The sequence below is a fragment of the Vigna umbellata genome, chromosome 1 (assembly GCF_029865625.1).
Source record: "Vigna umbellata cultivar VRB3 chromosome 1, Vumbellata_1.0, whole genome shotgun sequence".
NCBI classification, from domain to species: Eukaryota; Viridiplantae; Streptophyta; class Magnoliopsida; order Fabales; family Fabaceae; genus Vigna; species Vigna umbellata.
The window spans coordinates 25,267,575-25,291,814 of NC_142165.1; the positions used below are offsets into that span (position 1 = coordinate 25,267,575).

Sequence of the window (24,240 nt, forward strand, 5' to 3'; positions counted from 1 at the left end):
CGAAGGACAAATGTTGAAAATGATAACATGGTAAAACTATATTATTCAATTAAACCACACGTTTTACATTGAAAAAATAGGTTTACTTATATTTTTAGTTCATAAAACGTGAAGTAAATCCCATTTAAATTTTAAATTTTTCAGTTTTCCAAATTTAGAAAAAGGCTATATACTAAATCTGAGTAATTAAAGTGTTTTTTCAATTCCTAAACGGTAAATTTAAAGGACTGTATTTTCTTAATCTGAGGGACTAAAGTGTTCTGTGTTAATAATTAAATTTAAGAACTTAAAATATAATTATTATTTTTATCAACGATAAATAATTAATAAAATATAAGAAGCAATTGATGTGCTTTAACCCTTTTCCATACATCAAATTATATATCTTACACTTTCAAAACATATATAAATAAAAAATATATAAAACGACTTTGGACTACCCTGATCATTGACAATGATAATTAACAATGATACATGAATATTTAAATGATAAACATACTTCTTTTTATTAATCTTTCAATATTTTTATAGATCAAATCATATATTTTTCTTATAAACATAAAAAAGAAAATCAGTATTGAAAACTGACAAAACATTATCAGTGGACAATAGATGAATATAATTAATTAACGAATAAAGTCATGAAAGACGAGATAGAGTGGGTAGTTTAGCGGGGGAGATTGACCCACATGAAAAAGCAGAAAGCACCCATGAAATCATGATCAAATTGAGAAAATACAAACAGAACGATCATCATTTTTGGGATACATCTAACTTTGTTTTTCTCACTTTCAATACGGAGTGATGGAACTATGGAGGATATTTAAAAGATGGGGTTGGTAAGACGTTTATGTTGTTAAAAGAAGAAAAAAGATAGACAAGAGATTTAGTTTTAAAGATTTCTGAGTGTGAAGATTGATTCAGATAAATAAGATTAAAACAAAAAATTTCTAGTTTTCTTTAGTGTCTGTAGAAGTATGTATTGTTACTTAGTAATAGAGTGATGTTCTTTTAGTTAAAATTTTTGATATAAACTTTTAACTAGCAATCAAACTAAAGTTATAATCTTTATTGTTTTATTGTGAATTATGTAGGTAATACATATTGAAGTTGTACATACTTCCATTGAGTCATAATTATTTTTAGTGTTCATTTCTATCTGTTTTATTTTGGATTTCTATAGTGAATATAGTATATTAATTTTGTTATAAGTTTATGCTTTTGTGATAGACGACTTTTCAAAACTTGTACGATAAATTCTATAACAAACTGGTGTGATACACTTGAAATTTGATCATCATAACTTTCTAAAAGTACGAGGTTGAGAAGTTATCTAAATTGAATGATTTTTGGTTATGACGGTTGAAGATACACATTTTTTTTTAGTTAATTAAGAAGGTCTCCTTGAAGCAAAGCGAACCCAAGCCTGATGTAACCATGACGGGAAGTGTTCCGGTATAGGGTCGAGTCACCTAAGTTCTGCACAATTTTCTCCAGACATCGTCCAGTCCACACTCTCTTTGTTCTCTTTGTCCAGTCGAGCCTTTTTCAATCTCCTGTGCACCGACCGGGGGTGTACCTGCTAAAGGTGCTCCGATGCCAAAGTCATTGATAGTCCGATCGAGATAAGTTAAGCGCTATAATAAATGCGTAATTAATGAACCTGTCTACCTCTTACCTTTGACCTATATTTATAGTTTTGGTCGTGGGCTTCAAAGTAGCAAAGCCTTAATCACGGCCCAACCCACAACCCAATCATCCTTAATCAGTGTTTTACCTTAATCATGTTCGGAAATCCACCTGTCGTGGCCGTCTGACCTTGATGTTTCTCGAGTACCGTCTGTCGAGGCCTTCTGGGGATCACCAGTACATGAAGGATGAGAAATAGGAGTTGGAAAAGGATCACAATGCAATTGTTCTAAGCCTTCATGACTAGGTGTTGATGCAAGTTTCAAGAAAAAAACGCAGAAGGAATTATAGATGAAGAAACTCCAATCTACCTTAATTGATGTCACAATATTAAAAAGAAATTAATGAGTAGAGGAAAATATGTTACTTTGAATTGGAAACTCAAAAATAAGGACCAAAGTTTAATAGAAGAACTAAAAGAGAATTTCACTTTAAAATAATGATTCAAATTCCATAAGATAAGTAATTTGGAGTACAAAAGTGTACCAAAAGACCTATATACTAAGAATCTGTTACTCATGCGCCCAAATACTTCTACGACCCATCTAACAAGCTTCTTAACTGGAGTTAAAAAAAATTCTTCAATCACAACAAAAATAGAATTGTGTATAAGATCTAATAGAAACAAAATAGAAAATAAAACAATTACAAGATCCAACAAAGACCCAAAACCAGAAATTACACAAAAAAATATATATATTCTCCAAGTCTACTTCATGAACTTTAAGAAGCTTAAGAGCTTATATAATCTCTAATAAAAATTGTCTTTAAATTCGAAGCACGGATTGTACTCATACAAAATGAGTAATGAAATTATAGTTAGTGAATAACTGGATGTTAATTATGGATTTGAAGAATAACGGCGTTCAAATTGATGATGAGGATTATGCAGGTTGTTTTTATTGTGTTTGTTATCTAAGATACATTACCAAGTTTTCATCACAAGAAGAAACGTCATACTACTAAGTTTTGTCTTAATAAAGAGAAGTTGTGTTTTCAACATTTAGTATTGTCAAAGAGTAGTAGAAGGGTTTTGTCTTTTTTAAAAATCGAAAGCTCTTGCCTGTTTATGACCTTTTCCTAGCAAGAATGCGTGGTTTTGAAATGTTACATTCTAGATAGTGATCAACTCACTCACCCAACAAGCAATGTTACCCTTCTCCATTTCTCTCTTCATTCACTTTTTTATACTTTTATTTTCTCTTTGTTATTCACCCTCTCATTCTTTTGTTCACAATTTTGTAGTTGACATGGAAATAAAGATGAGATGTTTGGAAATAAATTTTGGTAGAAAACTAAAGACATGGAAACATAAGCTCTTATCTTATGGAGGAAGATTGTGTATTATTAAATGTTATCATTCATTCTTATGTTTTTTTAGTTAAGTATGTTTTTAGCTCTTACAAACAAAATTCATATAAAATTCATCCATGAACTTTAGTAATAAGGAATACGTTTATTCTAGTAGAATAAACGACATTAATTTTTAGGTGACGTGTCTAATAAATATATTGATTGGATTAAAATATTAGAACACATAACACATGTATTTTAAAAGAAATCCAGTTATTTATTATATTAAAGTATAGAGATCAATTTTATTTGAATTTTGAGAAAAAGAGACAAATATTAAAAACATACATAATTCTGATTTAAATATAGAATAATTTAATTGCTCTATTATTTAATTTATTTTATTTTTAATACAATCTTTTTAAGTTGTGTTTGAAATTTTAATGTATTTTTAAAACTAATATAAGTTGGTTCAATCAAGTATTTACTGAACGTGTTTTCTAAACTTTGAAAGAATTATACTTTAAATATTTTTAAATGCTATAATTTATTATTAATATTATTATATAGAATTAATATATTAAAAAATCATGTAATAAACCGACTGATTTTCTATTAGGATAAATAAAAATAAAAACAATTTATATCAAAGTAAAATCATTTCATTCTATCATATTATTTTTATTTTCAAACTATTAACAATTAGTTATAGAAAAACATTTATTATTTTTTCAACAATTAAATTAATTAGATAATTTATGATAAAATTATAAATAAAGTTTAATTACCATGAATCCAAAGACGTGCTTGTCATCTACTCACCCTTGTACAACAAATTGAAAAAAAAAGAAGAAAAATGAATAAATAATATAATAACTTAATTCTTTTATATTTTAAATTATGGATATGTATGCTTTTTGTCACGCCCCATTTAATGCCTCTGTACCTCATTAATGCACCCACGCCCCTCCACGTGCTGTGCCATTAATGTGCACTCACATTCTCTGATTTCTCTCTGACAAGTGTCACTGTGGAACATTCTAAAATGATAGTGGGATCCACGTGGCAGTATGCTGATGGACGATTGTCCTACGTGGGAAGAGAAATTTATTTCTCTGGAAAACTCTTCCCATTCCTCTGAACACTTCATCTTCTTCCCTAAATTTCTGATCTCCTAAATTCTCCATCCTCTCTCTAAAACCTTTCTTCTTCTCTCTTCTGTAACTCACCATCCTTTGCCCCGTTCACGTTTCAGCACCGTGAGAAGCATCCCTGCACCGTGAGCTTTCCATCAAACCGAACAGTTTTGGATTCTGAAACGGGTAAGTTTCACGTCCTTAACTGCTCTTCATTTATACCCATGTAAGCCTCGTTTTGAACTGCATGCACTTTCTCTGAACCCGTGTTGGTTTGCTGAAATTTTAGTTTAAGGAGTTTGGGTTGGAACGTAAAGGGTAGAAGAGTTATACTGGGATCTGGTTTTTTCTTTTAAAGAACGAACGCGCAATCCGGGTAAGGGAAGCTTTAGTAATTTAATTTAATACTTGTTTGATGTGTATGAAAGCAATGAAGTGTACTGGATGTCTGAAATGCATGAAATATTTGATGTTTAAGTATGCATGAACGAGCATGGTTGCACTGGATGTATATGATGAATATTGTTTGAACTGTATGCTGAGAATGAAACGTATGATTCGGAGTATGATTAAATTTCTGTATGGTTTGGTATGATAATATGAATTTTGTAATGTATGAGATTCATGGTGGAGAGAAATTATAAGTTATGAATCGTATGAAAACTGTAAAGTTATTGTAAAATGAAAAATCTGGAAATTTTCATATTCTCTGCTTGATAATGTACGCTCGTCATCGAACTGTCTTATACCGTTCGGTTTCCCTTGAAAAGGACTTAGAATAAGAATTCTTTCATTCGGAAAGGATCCTGATGAAGAGCGAGCGTCCTTTGAGTGAAGGGTTAGGTTTGAGCGTTCGGCTCAGCCTAGCGTGTCCAACGGTTGAAATAAATTGAAGTGTAATTAGTAACGCTCGGTTTTATATTCCAGCGTTCGTCATAGGTAGCGCTTAGTCTTATACTGAGCGTTCGTCCAAATGAACTCTCGGTTTTAGATTGAGCGTTCGTCCTAGTTAGCGTTCGGTCTAATACCGAACGTTCGTTCTAAATAGTGTTCGTTCTAATTAGTGCTCGGTCATTTACCTAGCGTCCGTCCAAAGCATAGTTCGATTTTATAACTGAACGCTCGTCCAAATGAGTATGTGGTAAAGGAACGCTCGGTCCTATACCGAACGTTTGTTCATTTCTAAATTATCAACGAGCGGTAATAGTGTTCGTCCCAAATTTGGAATAGCGTTCGTCCTTACTATCTAAATAGAGTTCGTCCAATAGTTCTATTGACGTTCGTCCAAGTCCTCAGCGACGTTCGTCCAAGATTTATTAAAAGCTTATTTTCGTGCTCGGTCATTGACTGACAGTTGTCTCCTGGATTAAAATCTTGTCTAGTTTATTTATCTAAACAACTTGAAATTTCACCTATCCATTGGATTCGTTCAAGTGTTACTGAACTTAGATTTTTCTAAGTATTATTTGGATCGTACTGGAATCAGTTCATTTAACTGATTCGATGGAGTCTTTCTTGGTATAGCTCTTAACGTTCGTCCTCGTTATGAAGGGGAGTGAACGTTCGTCTTTTTATGCAAGTGGAACATAGAATGAAAATGTATTTAAGAAGAAGAATTAAGTTGTGCGAACATTATAAGAGTTGAAATTATGATTATGGATTTTGAACGAGCGTTCCAGGGAGGAACGACTCTTGGTTGAAAATTGAGATTTGTAAGTATGAACGTGGTAAGCTTAGATGGTGGTTCATCCTGATATTCCGTGAGTGCTCGTTCTCAAGTAGAGAGGAGTATGTCATACGTGGGAATGGCAGGAGGTCTAGTCCATAACTGTAACTTGGACAGAATAGACTAACCTCAGGTGGCTACTGATGAGCATTCCAGTTACCCCACCTGAGTGCACGGACGCCTTAGCTACACAGGTTTCATACAGTCCGGACGGTCGGTCTAGCATCAGGGTTTGGATGGAATTATTGTATGTATTGTATGTACATGCTTGTGAATTTACTTGCTGTATTTGATAAGTATGAAATATATGTTTTACTTAAATTAAATTCAATAAGCTTACCCTTGCACTTTCCTTGCGTTGTCGGTATATGTGTATCCGTCTTGTCCTTGCCATGATCATCCGTGTGGATGTGAGCAGAAGGTAATACTTCCCTGGAGCAAACACTTGAAGAAGAAGTCTTAGCTGAGGAGAATCTCGTTGAAGTGGAAGTGAAGGCCGAGCGGTAAAGACGTTCGGTTTTCAGTTAGTATATTTGGGTAGCGAGCGGCTGTGAGCGAGCGCTCTTTTGGGGATTGTAAATAGTTGAACGTTCGGCCAATATTTTGTAAACCGTTCGTTCTTATTCTTTTGTGAACGCTCGTTATTTTTGTGTGTATATGTAAGGCCGTTCGACCATTTTTGCACACTGCTCTCTTAATTGTAAAACTGCTATATAATATTAATACATGTTAATATTCTATTATATAGTTGCTGACTGTATAATTTTGGGATGTTACATTATTTGTTCTATAAAAAGGACACTGTAGGATATGAGTGCACTGTGCTTTTGCTGTGTGCTTATTATATGTTTGGTGAGTTATTGTTTTTAACTCTTAAACATTTCTAACGTTCGCTTTTCTCTGGCTCAGAGAACAAATGGCGCCTAGACTTCCTCCTCCTCCACCACCCAATGGACCAGATACGTCCGACAGTGCCAGGTTGTTGGAAACTGTGATCGAACGGTTGCAACAACAAAACGCTACACTAATGGAGCAGAACGCAGCTGCTTTAAGAAGTCTTGAGGCCGCACGCGAGAACTCTGAAGCCACTCAGAGACAATTAATGGAACTCATCGCCGCCACAAGGGGCACACCAGGAGCGTCCTCTTCCAATGCCGTTCATCATACCGAGTGGAGTTTGGAGAGTTTTCTTCAACACCATCCGGCCAAGTTTAGTGGGAAGGGTCTTCCGGATGAGGCAGACCAGTGGCTGCAGGATATGGAACGGATTTACAACGCCAAGAGGTGTCCAGATGAGAATCGTTTGGCTTTCACGGAATATTTGCTTACTGGAGAAGCAAGCCATTGGTGGGCGAGCGTGAAGGCTTTATTGACGGACGCTCACAGTCCTATTAATTGGGAAATATTCAGAGGCAAGTTCTATGAGGAGTACTTTCCGGATAGCGTTCGTTTTTCTAAGGAAGTGGAATTTTTGCAATTGGTACAGGGAGGGAAGTCAGTTTCTGAATATACGAACAAGTTTAAACACTTGGTTCGTTTCAACACCATGGCAACCAGTGAAGAGTGGCAATGTAGAAAATTTGAGAATGGGTTGAGGAGCGATCTAAAGGTATTGATCTCCAGTCTTTGCATTCGGTCTTTCCCTGCAATGGTCGAGAGGGCTAAAGTGTTAGAGAAAAATATGGCTGAGGCAGCACAACATAAGAAACAACAAGCGTCAAGGGCACCAGTTCTGTCGAGGCCCAATCTGAACCGGAACAGGACACCGTACGCTCGTCCAGCGCAGAATAGTGGGTCTCAAGCTTTGGTAGTTGCTGGACAGTCAGGACAACAGGGACCGGTTAGATGTTTCCAGTGTGGGGGACCCCATTTCAGGTCGTCATGTCCTCAGTTGATCGGAGGGAAATATTGCACTCGATGTAGAAGGAACGGCCATCTGGAGAATGAGTGTAATATGGGCGGACGCGCAGTGGTGAGGCCGCCGAACGCTGGAAGGAATCAACAAGGAAGAGGTGGACGAGCCCAAGCTGTGGGGCGTGTGTATGCGATCACTGGGGCAGAAGCAGCGAGCTCAGGTACGCTCGTCACTGGTACCTGCTTAATTCATGGAATACCTTGCTGTGTGTTATTTGACTCGGGGGCGACACACTCCTTCATCTCGAAGGCGTGCGTTGCTAAGTTGGGAATAGCTGAGAGCGAAATGCAGTTTGATCTGGTGGTGTCGACCCCAGCAGCTGGTGAAATCAGGACATCTACTGTGTGCGTTAGATGTCCTATTGAGGTAGAAGGGCATAGATACAAGGTGAATCTCATCTGTTTGCCTCTCAAAGACTTAGAAGTAATTCTGGGAATGGATTGGCTGAATACCAATCGCATTCTCATAGATTGTGGAGCTAAGGAGTTGATTTTCCCGGAAGAAAATGAAGAAGAGTTGGGGGTGACGCTCGGCCAGTTGAAAGAAGACATCATGGAGGGCGCGAGTTGCTTTCTGATCATGACGCATGAAGACCGAGAGGGTGCGAATAAGAGCTTTGAACGTTCGTCCAATAGGTACACTGAAGGACGAACGGTTGTGGACGAATTCCCGGACGTTTTTCCGGATGAAGTGCCAGGACTACCTCCTGTTCGTGAAGTGGAATTCACGATTGATTTGGTAACGACCGCGGCTCCCATATCCGTTCAACCATACAGAATGGCACCTGCTGAATTGGTTGAGCTTAAAACGCAAATTGAAGAATTGATGGACAAGAGGTTCATCCGCCCAAGCGTGTCACCTTGGGGAGCGCCCGTATTGTTGGTGAAGAAGAAGGATGGCAGCTCACGGCTATGCATTGACTATCGTCAATTGAATAAGCTGACCATCAAGAACAAATACCCATTGCCTCGGATTGACGACTTGCTGGACCAATTGCATGGAGCGAGCGTCTTCTCAAAGATAGATTTGAGATCCGGCTATCATCAAATTCGAGTTAAGGAAGAAGACATTCAGAAGACGGCCTTCCGTTCACGCTACGGACATTATGAGTACGTAGTCATGCCGTTCGGTGTGACGAACGCTCCAGCAGTCTTCATGGACTACATGAACAGGATCTTTAGGCCGTACTTGGACAAGTTTGTGGTGGTGTTCATTGATGATATTCTCATCTACTCCAAGAGCTGTGAAGAGCATGAGGAACACTTAAGGGTGGTACTTGGAGTGTTGAGAGAAAAAGAGCTGTACGCTAAGTTGTCTAAATGTGAATTCTGGATGAAGGAAGTGCAGTTCTTGGGTCATGTTGTATCCGCGGGTGGAATTTCAGTTGATCCGGCTAAGGTACGAGCGGTTTTGGAATGGGAGAGTCCACGCTCGGTCACGGAAGTGAGAAGCTTCGTGGGACTCGCAGGCTACTATAGGCGTTTCATTGAAGGATTTTCTAAGATAGTAGCACCATTGACTCGTCTTACAAGGAAGGATCAACCGTTCGCATGGACTGATTTGTGTGAAGAGCGCTTCCAAGAGTTGAAGAATAAGTTGACGAGCGCTCCAGTTTTGGTGATTCCGGACACTGCCAAACCCTTTGAAGTCTACTGTGATGCGTCTCACCAAGGGTTGGGGTGCGTTCTAATGCAAGAAAGACGAGCGGTGGCGTATGCCTCTCGGCAGTTAAAAATACATGAGAGGAATTATCCAACGCACGATCTAGAGTTGGCAGCGGTCGTCTTTGCATTAAAGATTTGGAGACATTATTTGTATGGATCCGTCTTCCAAGTCTTTAGCGATCATAAGAGCCTCAAGTACCTCTTTGATCAAAAGGAGTTGAATATGAGACAGCGAAGGTGGCTCGAATTCTTAAAGGATTATGAGTTCGAATTGCTTTATCACCCTGGTAAAGCGAACGTTGTGGCGGATGCTCTAAGTAGGAAGGCGTTTCATGTCTCGGTAATGTTGGTTAAAGAGCTAAGTTTAGTGGAGAGTTTTCGAGACCTAAGGTTGCAGTTCGAGTTGAAGCCGAACAGTATTAAATGCTGCACCTTGAGAATATCAAGTGATGTGTTCGACAGAATCTGGATGAAACAACGAGAGGATGAAGAATTGATAAAGATTTTAAGCGCGCTCGGTACGGATCAAGCCAAGCATTTCAACGCTGGAACGGACGGCATGTTACGTTACATGGGACGGACGTGCATTCCCAATGATGGCGAGCTGAAGAGGATTATCTTGGAGGAAGGACATCATAGTCGTCTCAGCATACACCCTGGCATGACTAAGATGTATCAAGACCTTCGACGTTCGTTCTGGTGGCCAGGAATGAAGAATGACGTTGCACGTTTTGTGGCATCTTGTCTGACCTGTCAGCGAGCGAAGGCGGAGCATCAGAGGCCGGGCGGCCTACTGCAACCTTTGGAGATTCCTGAATGGAAGTGGGACAGCATTTCAATGGACTTCGTGACTCACTTGCCTCGCACGGTCAAGAATCACGATTCTATTTGGGTAATAGTGGATCGTCTAACGAAGAGTGCTCACTTCCTACCCATCAACCTGAAGATGTCGGTAACCAACTTGGCCAAGCTCTACATCAAAGAGATCGTTCGTCTGCATGGAGTGCCGTCCAGTATCATCTCTGACCGAGACACAAGATTCACCTCTCGGTTTTGGCAGTCGTTGCAAAGCGAACTGGGCAGCAAACTCCAAATGAGTTCAGCGTACCATCCTCAGACGGACGGTCAATCCGAGAGAACAATCCAGACGCTTGAAGATTTGTTAAGAACGTGCGTACTTGATCACATGGGCGTTTGGGATGAAGTCCTACCATTAGTGGAGTTCACCTACAACAACAGCTTCCAATCAAGCATTGGAATGGCTCCATTCGAGGCTCTTTACGGACGCAAATGCCGCACACCACTTTGCTGGTTCCAAGAAGGAGAAAACATATTGACTGGACCCGAGCTCGTTCAACAAACGACTGAAAAGGTGAAATTAATTCAAGAGAGGTTGAAGACGTCCAGAAGCAGGCAGAAGTCCTACGCAGATAAGAGGAGACGACCCTTGGAGTTCGAAGCTGGCGACCACGTTTTCTTGAGACTGAATCCAACTACTGGAGTAGGCAGGGTGTTACGACCAAAGAAATTATCTCCCAAGTTCGTGGGGCCGTATCAAATTCTAAGGAAGATTGGACCAGTAGCGTACGAGCTAGCCTTGCCTCCTCAACTATCCAACCTTCATCCAGTATTTCATGTCTCGCAACTCCGAAAGTACGTGGCCGATCCCTCGCACATATTGGAGCTGAAGAACGTTCGTCTTCGACAAGACCGAACGCTAGAGATGAACCCGATTCGCGTTGAAGACGAACGCGCTAAGTTATATAAGGGAAAGGACGTTCGGTTAGTTAAAGTAGTGTGGGACGAAAAGACGGGCGACTCTACCTGGGAAGTGGAAGACGCTATGAAGGATTTATACCCTCACCTCTTTCCCGGTAAGATTTAATTTTCGAGGACGAAAATTTTTGTAGTTAGGGGGATTGTCACGCCCCATTTAATGCCTCTGTACCTCATTAATGCACCCACGCCCCTCCACGTGCTGTGCCATTAATGTGCACTCACATTCTCTGATTTCTCTCTGACAAGTGTCACTGTGGAACATTCTAAAATGATAGTGGGATCCACGTGGCAGTATGCTGATGGACGATTGTCCTACGTGGGAAGAGAAATTTATTTCTCTGGAAAACTCTTCCCATTCCTCTGAACACTTCATCTTCTTCCCTAAATTTCTGATCTCCTAAATTCTCCATCCTCTCTCTAAAACCTTTCTTCTTCTCTCTTCTGTAACTCACCATCCTTTGCCCCGTTCACGTTTCAGCACCGTGAGAAGCATCCCTGCACCGTGAGCTTTCCATCAAACCGAACAGTTTTGGATTCTGAAACGGGTAAGTTTCACGTCCTTAACTGCTCTTCATTTATACCCATGTAAGCCTCGTTTTGAACTGCATGCACTTTCTCTGAACCCGTGTTGGTTTGCTGAAATTTTAGTTTAAGGAGTTTGGGTTGGAACGTAAAGGGTAGAAGAGTTATACTGGGATCTGGTTTTTTCTTTTAAAGAACGAACGCGCAATCCGGGTAAGGGAAGCTTTAGTAATTTAATTTAATACTTGTTTGATGTGTATGAAAGCAATGAAGTGTACTGGATGTCTGAAATGCATGAAATATTTGATGTTTAAGTATGCATGAACGAGCATGGTTGCACTGGATGTATATGATGAATATTGTTTGAACTGTATGCTGAGAATGAAACGTATGATTCGGAGTATGATTAAATTTCTGTATGGTTTGGTATGATAATATGAATTTTGTAATGTATGAGATTCATGGTGGAGAGAAATTATAAGTTATGAATCGTATGAAAACTGTAAAGTTATTGTAAAATGAAAAATCTGGAAATTTTCATATTCTCTGCTTGATAATGTACGCTCGTCATCGAACTGTCTTATACCGTTCGGTTTCCCTTGAAAAGGACTTAGAATAAGAATTCTTTCATTCGGAAAGGATCCTGATGAAGAGCGAGCGTCCTTTGAGTGAAGGGTTAGGTTTGAGCGTTCGGCTCAGCCTAGCGTGTCCAACGGTTGAAATAAATTGAAGTGTAATTAGTAACGCTCGGTTTTATATTCCAGCGTTCGTCATAGGTAGCGCTTAGTCTTATACTGAGCGTTCGTCCAAATGAACTCTCGGTTTTAGATTGAGCGTTCGTCCTAGTTAGCGTTCGGTCTAATACCGAACGTTCGTTCTAAATAGTGTTCGTTCTAATTAGTGCTCGGTCATTTACCTAGCGTCCGTCCAAAGCATAGTTCGATTTTATAACTGAACGCTCGTCCAAATGAGTATGTGGTAAAGGAACGCTCGGTCCTATACCGAACGTTTGTTCATTTCTAAATTATCAACGAGCGGTAATAGTGTTCGTCCCAAATTTGGAATAGCGTTCGTCCTTACTATCTAAATAGAGTTCGTCCAATAGTTCTATTGACGTTCGTCCAAGTCCTCAGCGACGTTCGTCCAAGATTTATTAAAAGCTTATTTTCGTGCTCGGTCATTGACTGACAGTTGTCTCCTGGATTAAAATCTTGTCTAGTTTATTTATCTAAACAACTTGAAATTTCACCTATCCATTGGATTCGTTCAAGTGTTACTGAACTTAGATTTTTCTAAGTATTATTTGGATCGTACTGGAATCAGTTCATTTAACTGATTCGATGGAGTCTTTCTTGGTATAGCTCTTAACGTTCGTCCTCGTTATGAAGGGGAGTGAACGTTCGTCTTTTTATGCAAGTGGAACATAGAATGAAAATGTATTTAAGAAGAAGAATTAAGTTGTGCGAAACATTATAAGAGTTGAAATTATGATTATGGATTTTGAACGAGCGTTCCAGGGAGGAACGACTCTTGGTTGAAAATTGAGATTTGTAAGTATGAACGTGGTAAGCTTAGATGGTGGTTCATCCTGATATTCCGTGAGTGCTCGTTCTCAAGTAGAGAGGAGTATGTCATACGTGGGAATGGCAGGAGGTCTAGTCCATAACTGTAACTTGGACAGAATAGACTAACCTCAGGTGGCTACTGATGAGCATTCCAGTTACCCCACCTGAGTGCACGGACGCCTTAGCTACACAGGTTTCATACAGTCCGGACGGTCGGTCTAGCATCAGGGTTTGGATGGAATTATTGTATGTATTGTATGTACATGCTTGTGAATTTACTTGCTGTATTTGATAAGTATGAAATATATGTTTTACTTAAATTAAATTCAATAAGCTTACCCTTGCACTTTCCTTGCGTTGTCGGTATATGTGTATCCGTCTTGTCCTTGCCATGATCATCCGTGTGGATGTGAGCAGAAGGTAATACTTCCCTGGAGCAAACACTTGAAGAAGAAGTCTTAGCTGAGGAGAATCTCGTTGAAGTGGAAGTGAAGGCCGAGCGGTAAAGACGTTCGGTTTTCAGTTAGTATATTTGGGTAGCGAGCGGCTGTGAGCGAGCGCTCTTTTGGGGATTGTAAATAGTTGAACGTTCGGCCAATATTTTGTAAACCGTTCGTTCTTATTCTTTTGTGAACGCTCGTTATTTTTGTGTGTATATGTAAGGCCGTTCGGCCATTTTTGCACACTGCTCTCTTAATTGTAAAACTGCTATATAATATTAATACATGTTAATATTCTATTATATAGTTGCTGACTGTATAATTTTGGGATGTTACACTTTTAATCTTTGTAATTAAATATTTGTAATTATATTTAAAATTGAAATTTGTTTCTCCCTCTTAATCAAAGGTCATATAAAATTGAAATTTATTTCTCTCTCTCAAATTAGTATAAAATTAAAATTTATTTCTCCCTCTTAAAGTTCATGAGGAAGAAGAGACCATCATCTCTAAGTTTCTAAGTGGTCTCAATGTTGAGATTAGAGATAGAGTAGAATTGTTGCCCTACCAAAACTTAAATGACTTGGTACACATTTACATTAAGGTAGAGAAACAAGTATTGAAAAAATGTTTGAAAACTATCCACTCTAGTTCCAATGTCAAAAGAGACTTCAAGAGGGAGGGAAAACAAATCAAAAGAGAGGATCCTCCTAGAAAGTTTGAGAAACCCAAAGATGGATCAAATTCCTCCAAGTGCACTAGTGATATCAAGTGTTTTAAGTGTCTAGGGATGAAACCTTTATTTTGCCAGTCTCTTCCGTACACCACACAATTGCCTCTACAAGACACAATATAGCTTCTAGCCTAATACAAAAAGGCTACATCTCTATATGAAAGTCGAAAGCTCTGGGCACTAGTTCAAAATTGATTTATTACCGTGCACATTATGCATCGGTTCACCAGAACCCGAAGCATAATATTGCACGGTGACATTTTTTAAATTATATCGACAGTATAGGCCTCGATTGCAACAGAATCGCGACCGTATATGCCTTTCGGCCTCGGTTATGAGGGAAACCGCGGCCTATTCTCCCTGAAAAAATTCTGACATTCCCGCCAAGTCAGTCCTTTAATAAATTTGCAGGGGAATATGCCTCGGTTCTGAGGGGAATCGCGGCCTATTGTGCCTGCAAAATTCTGACATTCCCGTCAAGTCAGTCCTGAAATAAACTTGGAGTCAGACCATCAGGGAATAGGCCTTGGTTCTGAGGGAACCGCAACATATTGTCCCTGCAAAATTCTGACATTCCGCCAAATCAGTCCTGAAATAAATTTGGAGTCAAACCGTCAGGGAATAGGCATCGGTTTTGAGGGGAACTGCGACCTATTGTCCCTGCAAAATTCTAACATTTCCTTTAAGGCAGTCCTGAAATAAACTTGGAGTCAGACCGTCAGGGAATAGGCCTCGGTTCTTAGGGGAACTGCGGCTTATTCCCTGATCTGAACAAATTTTAAATATTTAAGCAAATAGGCCTCGGTTAGGCGGGGAACCGCGACATAAAGGTTGAAGAAAATTTCAAAATTGTCATTTTAGATCAATTTTAATTTTTTTAGGAGAATAGGCCTCGATTATGTTGGGAACCGAGGTTGTATCCCCTATATTACCGTGGTTTTTTGATGAACCACGGTAGTAACATTTGATTAGGTTAAAAAAATATTACAGAGAGTGAACATTTTCGTCTTCCTCGAACGCGAACAATTTTCTCCAACGATTTTCTCTGCAACTTCTTCTTGCCGCCGCGATCTTTCTCCCTTCTTCCTTACGCCACTGTTGCGCCGCCGTCGTCACTATAGAGGGACTTCCTTCCTCATTTTTCATCACCTACGTTTGTATCCGATCAAATTTGGCTTTGGTCGCCGGAGTTTTTTCGTTTTCTTTTGGAGTTTTTGGGTTGGTTTGATTCGTTTTTTTATTGATTCGGATTATGAAACTTACATGTTGTATGTTTTTGTAGGTATTGCGTTTTTCTTTTAAATTTGTTCCGTTTCAGACCGCGGGTTGTTCCATCTTCTCCATTATTGTGTGGTTTTTCACGCTCCCATGTTCGTATTATTCTGTTTATTAATTTTCATTTTGTTAATTTTTAACTTTTTGTAGATTGAATATGAATAATTATGTATGATCGAATGTTTGAATTGATAATTTGAATGCTTATTAGTTGTTTGATTGTATGATTGTATTATTCTGTTTATTAAGTTTTATTTTGTTAATTTTTAATTTTTTGTGTGTTGAATATGAATAATTATGTATGATTGAATTGATAATTTGAATGTTTATTAATTGTTTGATTGTATGATTGAATTGATTGTATGTTGAATATATTGTATAATTGTATGATTGTAATTTTGTAGAATATTTACATATGGATCGAAATTGGATTAATTTACCATGCATTAATGCTGAGTACGAGAGAGGGGTAGAGGAATTTATACAATTTGCGCAATGTAATGAGGGTAGAAGTGAAGTTTAGATGTCCTTGTGTGAACTGTTTGAATGCGAGAAAGTTGAACGCAACCCAAATTAGAGAACATCTTATCTGTGATGGTTTCCTAAAATGTTATATAACATGGATATGGCACGACGAAGAAATGCAATTTCCGAGTGACTCTCAAACTGAAATTGTTATTGATTCCACCATGGAAGAAGATCGCCCGGATGAAGACAAATTAGAGGACATGATCCGCGATGTTGGCGCAGAAAATTTTGCGAAAGCTCGTGTGTATGAGACGATGTCGACTGATGCAGAAACACCTTTGTATGTCGGTTCAACTAAGTTCACACATTTGTCAGCAGTGTCAAGGCTCATGAATTTGAAGGCGACTAATGGATGGACTGATAAGAGTTTCACAGAATTGTTGACATTGTTGAATGAAATGCTGCCAAATGGAAATACACTACCCACTCGTAATTATGATGCGAATAAAATTCTTTGTCCGATGGATATGGAGTATAAAAGGATACATGTTTGTCCCAATGACTACATTTTATATAGGAAAGAGTTTGAATTTTTGACAAAGTGTCCAAAATGTGGGTTATCACGATACAAGTCAAAAAATAATAGTGAAGATAATGGTCAGATATAAAAAAATGGATCTGCTTTGAAAGTTGTTTGGTACCTTCCAATTGTGCCTACACTTAAGCGTTTGTTTGCGAATCCAAAGATTCTAAAAACCTTAGATGACATGCAGATGAGAGAAAAATTGACGGGCTGCTTCGTCATCCAGCTGATTCAAAGCAATGGAAAAATATTGATCAACAATTCTCCCAATTTGGTAAAGAGTGTAGAAATCTTAGACTTGGTTTAGCCACTGATGGAATGAACCCATTTGGTAATCTAAGTACCAATAAAAGTTGTTGGCCAGTTATATTGATAATTTACAACTTAACTCCTGCATTGTGCATGAAGAGGAAGTACATGATGTTGTTTATGATGATATCTGATCCAAAGCATCCTGGAAATGACATAAATGTTTATCTAAGCCCACTAGCTGAAGACTTGAAGTTGTTGTGGGTGGATGGGGTTGATGCATTCGCTTATGAAACTTTTGTGATGCACACAATGTTATTTTGCACCATTAATGACTTTCCAACTTATGGTAATTTGTCAGGATACAGTGTCAAGGGTCATAAAGCATGTCCTATATGTGAAGAAAACACTGCAGCTCATCAATTGAAACACGGAAGAAAGACGATGTATCTGCGTCATCGGAGATTTCTAAAATGTAATCATCCATATCGAAGGTTAAAAAAAGCATTCAATGGATATCAAGAGAGGGACGAAGCACCAAATCCACTTACTAGCCTTCAAATTCTTGAAAAAGTTAATAAAATACATCATGTATTTGGGAAAACATCCAAGAAGTCATCTGTACCGACCCCTTGGAAGAAGAAATCAATATTCTTTGATCTTCCATACTGGTCAAAGTTAGATGTTAGACATTGCATAAATGTGTTGCATGTAGAGAAGAATGTGTGTGATAGCTTGATTGATACACTACTCAACATTTAGGGAAAGACAAACGATGGAGTGAATGCTCGTTTGGATTTGGTTGACATGAATATCCGAGAAGAGTTGGCACCAAGAGAGATTGGTAAATGTACTTATTTGTCCCCTGCATGTTGTCGCAACTGGAATCGCGACCGGACGACGATCCAAAAAAGGAACGAGATTGAAAAAGAGATTTGGAGTCGCCACCATAATTTATTCTGGAAAACTACGGGAAAACCATAAAGAAAGACTTGGTCTGCAAAAACCAGATTCTAGGTTCGGGAGTCGGTTACATGTAGGGAAGGTATTAGCACCCTACAACGCCTGCCCTAAGGCAGTACCTTTAACTAAATACGCAAATATGATGTGGTTTTCAAAATGTTTAACTATCCCCTAAAATAAAACTCTAAAGAAACAAAATATATTTTTTTAGTTTTTTGGGGCCCGACAAGGATTGACCTTGCTCCTACGTATTCTCATTCAGAATGAGAAATCATGGTTACGTAGTTCTTTTAGAAACTGCTTGAAAAGTTTGTTTGAGGAATTGTTTGAGAAATTGATTATGGATAAATTTGGATTTTTGGGGAAATGAACCTCACAAGGACTAGCTTTGCTCCTACGTATCTCCACTCTTGATGGAGAATCAAGGATCACGTAGTTCTGGCCGAAAGGTAGTTCGTTTGAAAATGTAAATGTTTTAGTTTTTAAGGATTTTATATTTTTTGGTATTTTTTTATAAAAGAAAGAGAAAAGGTTTTTAGCACAAGGACGATGCGAGCGATCACACATGTGCTTAACCCTTAAAACATTTTTTGGTATTTTTTTATAAAAGAAAGAGAAAAGATTTTTAGCACAAGGACGATGCGAACGATCACACATGTGCTTAACCTTTAAAAATTTTTTTTGGTACTTTTTATAAAAGAAAGAGAAAAAGGTTTTTAGCACAAGGACGATGCGAGCGATCACACATGTGCTTAACCTTTAAAATATTTTTTGTATTTTTTATAAAAGAAAGAGAAAATGTTTTTAGCACAAGGACGATGCGACCGATCACACATGTGCTTAACCTTTAAAATATTTTTGTTATTTTTAATTTATTTTTAACAAAAAAGAAAGGTATTAAGCACTAGGAAGATGCGAGGGATCACACGAATACTTATACCTTTTTTAATTTAAAATATTTGTAATTTTAATATTTTATCTTTTTTTTTATTTTGTAATTTTTATGTAAAACAAAACAAACAAGTCCAATCGATAAAAATAAAACAAAGGGGTGGGGGCTATCATACAAGAGGTTACATACAATAAAACCTAATAGTTAGACAAATAAAATAAAAACAAGAATAATCCAATAAGAATAGGAGTGCAGAGATATAAACCAGGAGTTCAACTCAAAATTTCTTATCCAGGCCTAAAGATAGGGGTACACCAGTAAAGTTGGAGGTGCCAAAAACGAAATGAGCCCAATGTCTGATATGATATTGACTATTGTGTTGAATCAATTTTGTTATGATATTGTTTGATATGCAGGTCTGTTTTAGTGATAGCGGATATCACAAAAACATACCTGCTATTAAAAAAAATTGCAGGAGAATAGGCCTCGGTTGTGCCAAAATCGAGGCCAAATGTTACACAAATTTTTTTTTTTAAAATAGGGTTTAGGCCGCAGTTCAAGCAGGAACCGCTGTCATATCCCCAGGTTATTACCTCGGTTGTGGTAAAACCGAGGCCAAAGGTTACACGAAAATTAAAAAAAAGGGTTTTGGCCGCAGTTCATCCAAGAACCGTTGTCATATCCGAGGTTATTACCTCGGTTGGAATCGCGACCTAAAGTGTTAGACCTTTTTACCTCGCTTGTATATGCCGCAGTTCTAAAACCGAAGCGTATATTAAAAAACAACCGTTGTCGTTTCCCTTTGCTGCACTATTGGAGTAACGAATATTTTTCAAAAAAGCCTATATAGAGAGGACTACATGAAGAGAAGAAACAAGAAGAATTATTGGTACACACTCTCTTGCTATTATTCTCTCTAAAGCTTACATAGTCTAATGATAGTTCTTTGAAAAAGAAAAAGTTCTTTATAAGTTTTCATAATTTCTTTTTATACATTTCAAATATTCTCTACGAGAGTTACATATTCTATTCTTTTGATCTATAAAACCTTTGTTATTTTCTTTAAGAAGTGAAGTAGAACTCTTGTAAGTTTAACTCAGTAGAGTTAAACCGTCTAGTCAGTTAGACTAGTTCATACTAGGAGTGATTATACTCGTCCTAACTAGTTGAGTTTGTTGTATATTAAGAGTGGTTAAACTTGTTATAATCTTTTGTGATTATTGGAACTCCTTAAGAGTGTTTAAGGAGGAACTGGACGTAATATAAAAATAAGTGTGTTATTACTTTTGTTTTCAAATATTTTCCTTACACGTTTTATACATTCATGTGTGTAATAATTATTGCAGATCGTTTAACCCCTACAAAAGAGATTAAACACTGCTTTGCAAAAAGATTTAAAATTTTATTCAAACTCACTTTTCTAGAGTTTGCATGTGTTACAACTTTATGAGGTTAAGTTACGTTAAAAACCTACTTGTTAACCATTTGTAAAATAAAACATATGAAAATACAAAAGTTGGGAGAAAACAAAATGTAAAACTAACATAATTTTTTTTAGGTTTAAGTCTTACTTAAAAGTCATAGAAAAAAGAAATTAAAAATCTAAAAAAATATATTTATATTAAAACAAGTATTTAAAAACAAGCAATGTATAGAAATAAATAAAGCGTAAAAGCTTATGTTATCAAAAGCAAAGTCTTAAAACTATAATATTATGATAAAATTAATAATCATAAGTAAATTACTAAATAGGACATTTTTATACTCTTTAATTTACTACAAATTTTCTATACTCTCTCAAACTAAGCTATTTTAGAATAATATAAATTCATTAATTAAACTAAAAATATAAATATGTATATGTATATATTTGTCTTATATTATAAATAAATTTTGATAGAATTTGATCACAAAATTTAAAAATAAATAAATATAAATTTTTTAATTTAATTATATTAAATTTGTTTAAATTGTCAACGATTAAATTTAAATTGTTTACATGTTTAATAAATTTTCATTCAAATATCAACCTAAAAATATATCTAAATTATTTGAAGTAGAAACAAATACCTATTTCATATCCAAATTTCATATTTAGATACTAAAATCATATTTAATAATTTCTTTTTAAAGATTGGATTAATATAATATTAGAAGTTTTAAATTCCCTAACTCAAGTACAAAACTTGTCAACATATAAGCTCAACGACATTGGAACCACCGAGTGAACTTTGTTGACAAGTTTATTAAATAGAGCTATAATTTTATTTTTATTTAACATCGTAAAATATTATAATTAATATTAAAAGAATACTAATAATAGGTATTAGTCCCTTCATGATGAACCATTATTACCTGGCGCGCTTTTAAAAACGCTCGCTTATTGAGACTTGGGACTAAGGAAACACGAAAGAGACCGCAAATGTCTTTGTCCAGAAACCAAAACCAAAAACATAAATTCAAAATAGTAGCAACAATTTGACCTGGGTCAGCATAAAATACACCGAACCCTCTTGTTACTTAACTTTGAAAACGACATCAAAATCAAATTTTTAATTCAGTTTTACTGTGCATTCTATTCTAAACGTGGCTTTTGATCACAGCAAGCCAGGTTTGACTGGTAAAACTTGCAGTTATCCATCCGATAGTGGTTGTATTATAAAAGACTAATGGTCACAAAATCAAGGTTTCAAGGTTTTGCCTGCCCCAGAAAATGGATAAGCAAGTGGTTCTTCTTTCTCTCCTTATTTTCTTCTTCACTGTTTCCATATCTGGTGTTTCATCCACCACATGCCCCATGGATCTCAGCTACGTTGAGACCTTTCCCTGGGATGCTTCATCTTGCCGAGACCCTGTTGTTGATAAGGAGCACTGTTGTCAAGCTTTGCTCAGTGTAATTGGCATGGGGTTGGCCGAACACCTCAAAAACACTTCCTACTTTCAACTTCCTGATGTAAACACTTCCTCCATCTGCTTGTCAGATTTCCAAACCAAAGTCTCAGCCTTGTCAATCAACTCCTCTTTGGTCCCTTATTGTTTTCCTAGAGCTTCTGAGTTTGTTACCAACACTTCCACTTGTGCAGGAATCATAACTGTAGATGATTGGAAGAGTAAAGTGGGTATGATTAGCCCCTTAGACACTTCTTGCAATGGGGACATGAGTGATCAAACCCGTTGCAGCCTTTGTACTGATGCTGGTCTCAAAGTGACTTCTCACCTCAATAGTTTGGACCCAAATGGCACAAAGTGCTTTTACTTCACAGTTTTGTATGCCTCGGCTATTGTTAATCAGTATGGTCCTACAAATTTGGGCACCGCTGGTTGCATACTGGGCTTGCCGCTGTCTGTGAAAGGTTCATCGAATAAAAAACAAGAGCTGAAACTTGTTTTTGGGTTGGTGGGTGCTGTTACTGGTGTTGTGCTTGGTTTTGTGTTGATTTTGGTGTACAGAAAGTGGGATAAGAGAAGGAAGGAAGATAAGTATCACAGGTCGGTTGAAAACGGTGTGAGGAACAGTGTTTTGCCTAATACTGGTGCGAAATGGTTTCGCATATCGGAGCTTGAGCGAGCCACTGGTAAATTTTCTCAGAGGAATATGGTTGGCCAAGGTGGTGATGGGGTTGTGTACAAAGGGACTCTTTCAGATGGCACTGTGGTTGCGGTAAAGGAAATTTTTGATTTGGAGACAAAAGGGGATGAAGATTTCTGCTACGAAGTGGAGATCATAAGCAAAATAAAGCACAGGAATCTTCTTCCTCTTCGGGGCTGTTGCATTTCAAGTGATAATTTGAAAGGCAAGAGAAGGTTTCTGGTTTATGATTTCATGCCAAATGGCAGCCTCAGTTACCAGTTATCAGTTTCTGGTGCTAATAGGCTAACATGGCCACAAAGGAAGAACATAATCCTTGATGTGGCCAAGGGGCTTGCTTATTTGCATTATGAGATCAAACCCCCAATTTATCACCGTGACATAAAGGCTACCAACATACTTTTGGATTCAAAAATGAAAGCAAAAGTGTCAGATTTTGGGTTGGCGAAGCAAGGGAATGATGGCCAGTCTCATCTCACAACAAGAGTTGCTGGCACATACGGTTATTTGGCACCAGAGTATGCTCTTTATGGGCAACTGACAGAGAAGAGTGATGTGTACAGTTTTGGCATTGTGATTCTTGAGATCATGAGTGGAAGAAAAGTGCTTGATACCATGAATTCATCGGTTGTTTTGATCACGGATTGGGCATGGACACTGGCAAAATCAGGGAACATGGAAGACATTTTTGACCAGTCAATAAAGGAAGAGGGACCAGAGAAGATCATGGAAAGGTTTGTTCTTGTGGGAATACTCTGTGCTCATGCGATGGTGGCTTTAAGACCTACCATTGCCGAGGCCCTTAAGATGTTAGAGGGTGACATTGACATACCCCAGTTACCTGACAGACCAGTGCCACTGGGTCAGGAGGCCTTCCATTCTTCTTTGCAGCATGGTTTGCAAACTAGCGTAGGATCATCCTCCTATTTTTCTTCATATCTTGCATCCTATTCATCAAGCACTAGAACAACATAGATTGCAAAGTCTACAGTAGTTTGCTTGTGCTGAAGAAACTAATCACTATTAGGTCTTAGTCAGCAATTCACGCCCACCATTTCCCATTTGGAACCTTCAATTTGACCTTCAAAATCGTGCCGTAAATATCTTGGATTCTTTTTCATTTTGTATACTTGTAATTTGATTATTTTTTATTCAGATTAAATTTGCGTTTTTCATATCTACAGCGTTCGGGGATAGACTTTATAAAGATCCTAATATACTTTAATTCCCTTTTCTTTGGTGAATGTATATTCTAATGCTTTGAAAGCAAGGAACCCTGTTTGCGTTCTTGCCTGGCTCTAAACTGATCTAATCTCTTAGTTCTTAGTTCCTATGATGTCTAATATTTGCCTTTTAAGTTGAAAAAATAAACTAGTCTTAATAGATTATTTTTCCTCTTTCGAAATATTTATTACATGTCATTCTTTAATTTTTTTTATCATAAACCAATTTAAAATATATAAATGAAAATAAACCTCTTCTTAAAAATAAAAGAATTGGATCATCACAATAAATAAATCTATAAAACATTGAAAAAAGAAAACCTTTTAAAGCTGAGAGAATAAGAACTTTCTTGTTCCCTTCGGCCATTGTATATATAGAAATATATATTAAAGATTTTTCATACTTTATGGCCCCAACGCTTTTTGGCCGTTGGCCAATTTCAACGGCTGTATATTTTAACAGGTCGCAAGCCAGACTGGCTGAGAATTTTCAATTATATCCAGCTAAGATTCGAATTCCAAATCATTAAGGTTAT

The 24,240-nt window shown here is 37.4% G+C and overlaps 1 pseudogene; it reads left to right on the forward strand.

Annotated features, from left to right (window-relative positions):
* Positions 1-21,294: 21,294 nt before the first annotated feature.
* On the forward strand, positions 21,295-23,658 carry LOC124844963 (putative receptor-like protein kinase At1g11050 pseudogene; annotated as a pseudogene).
* Positions 23,659-24,240: the final 582 nt, after the last annotated feature.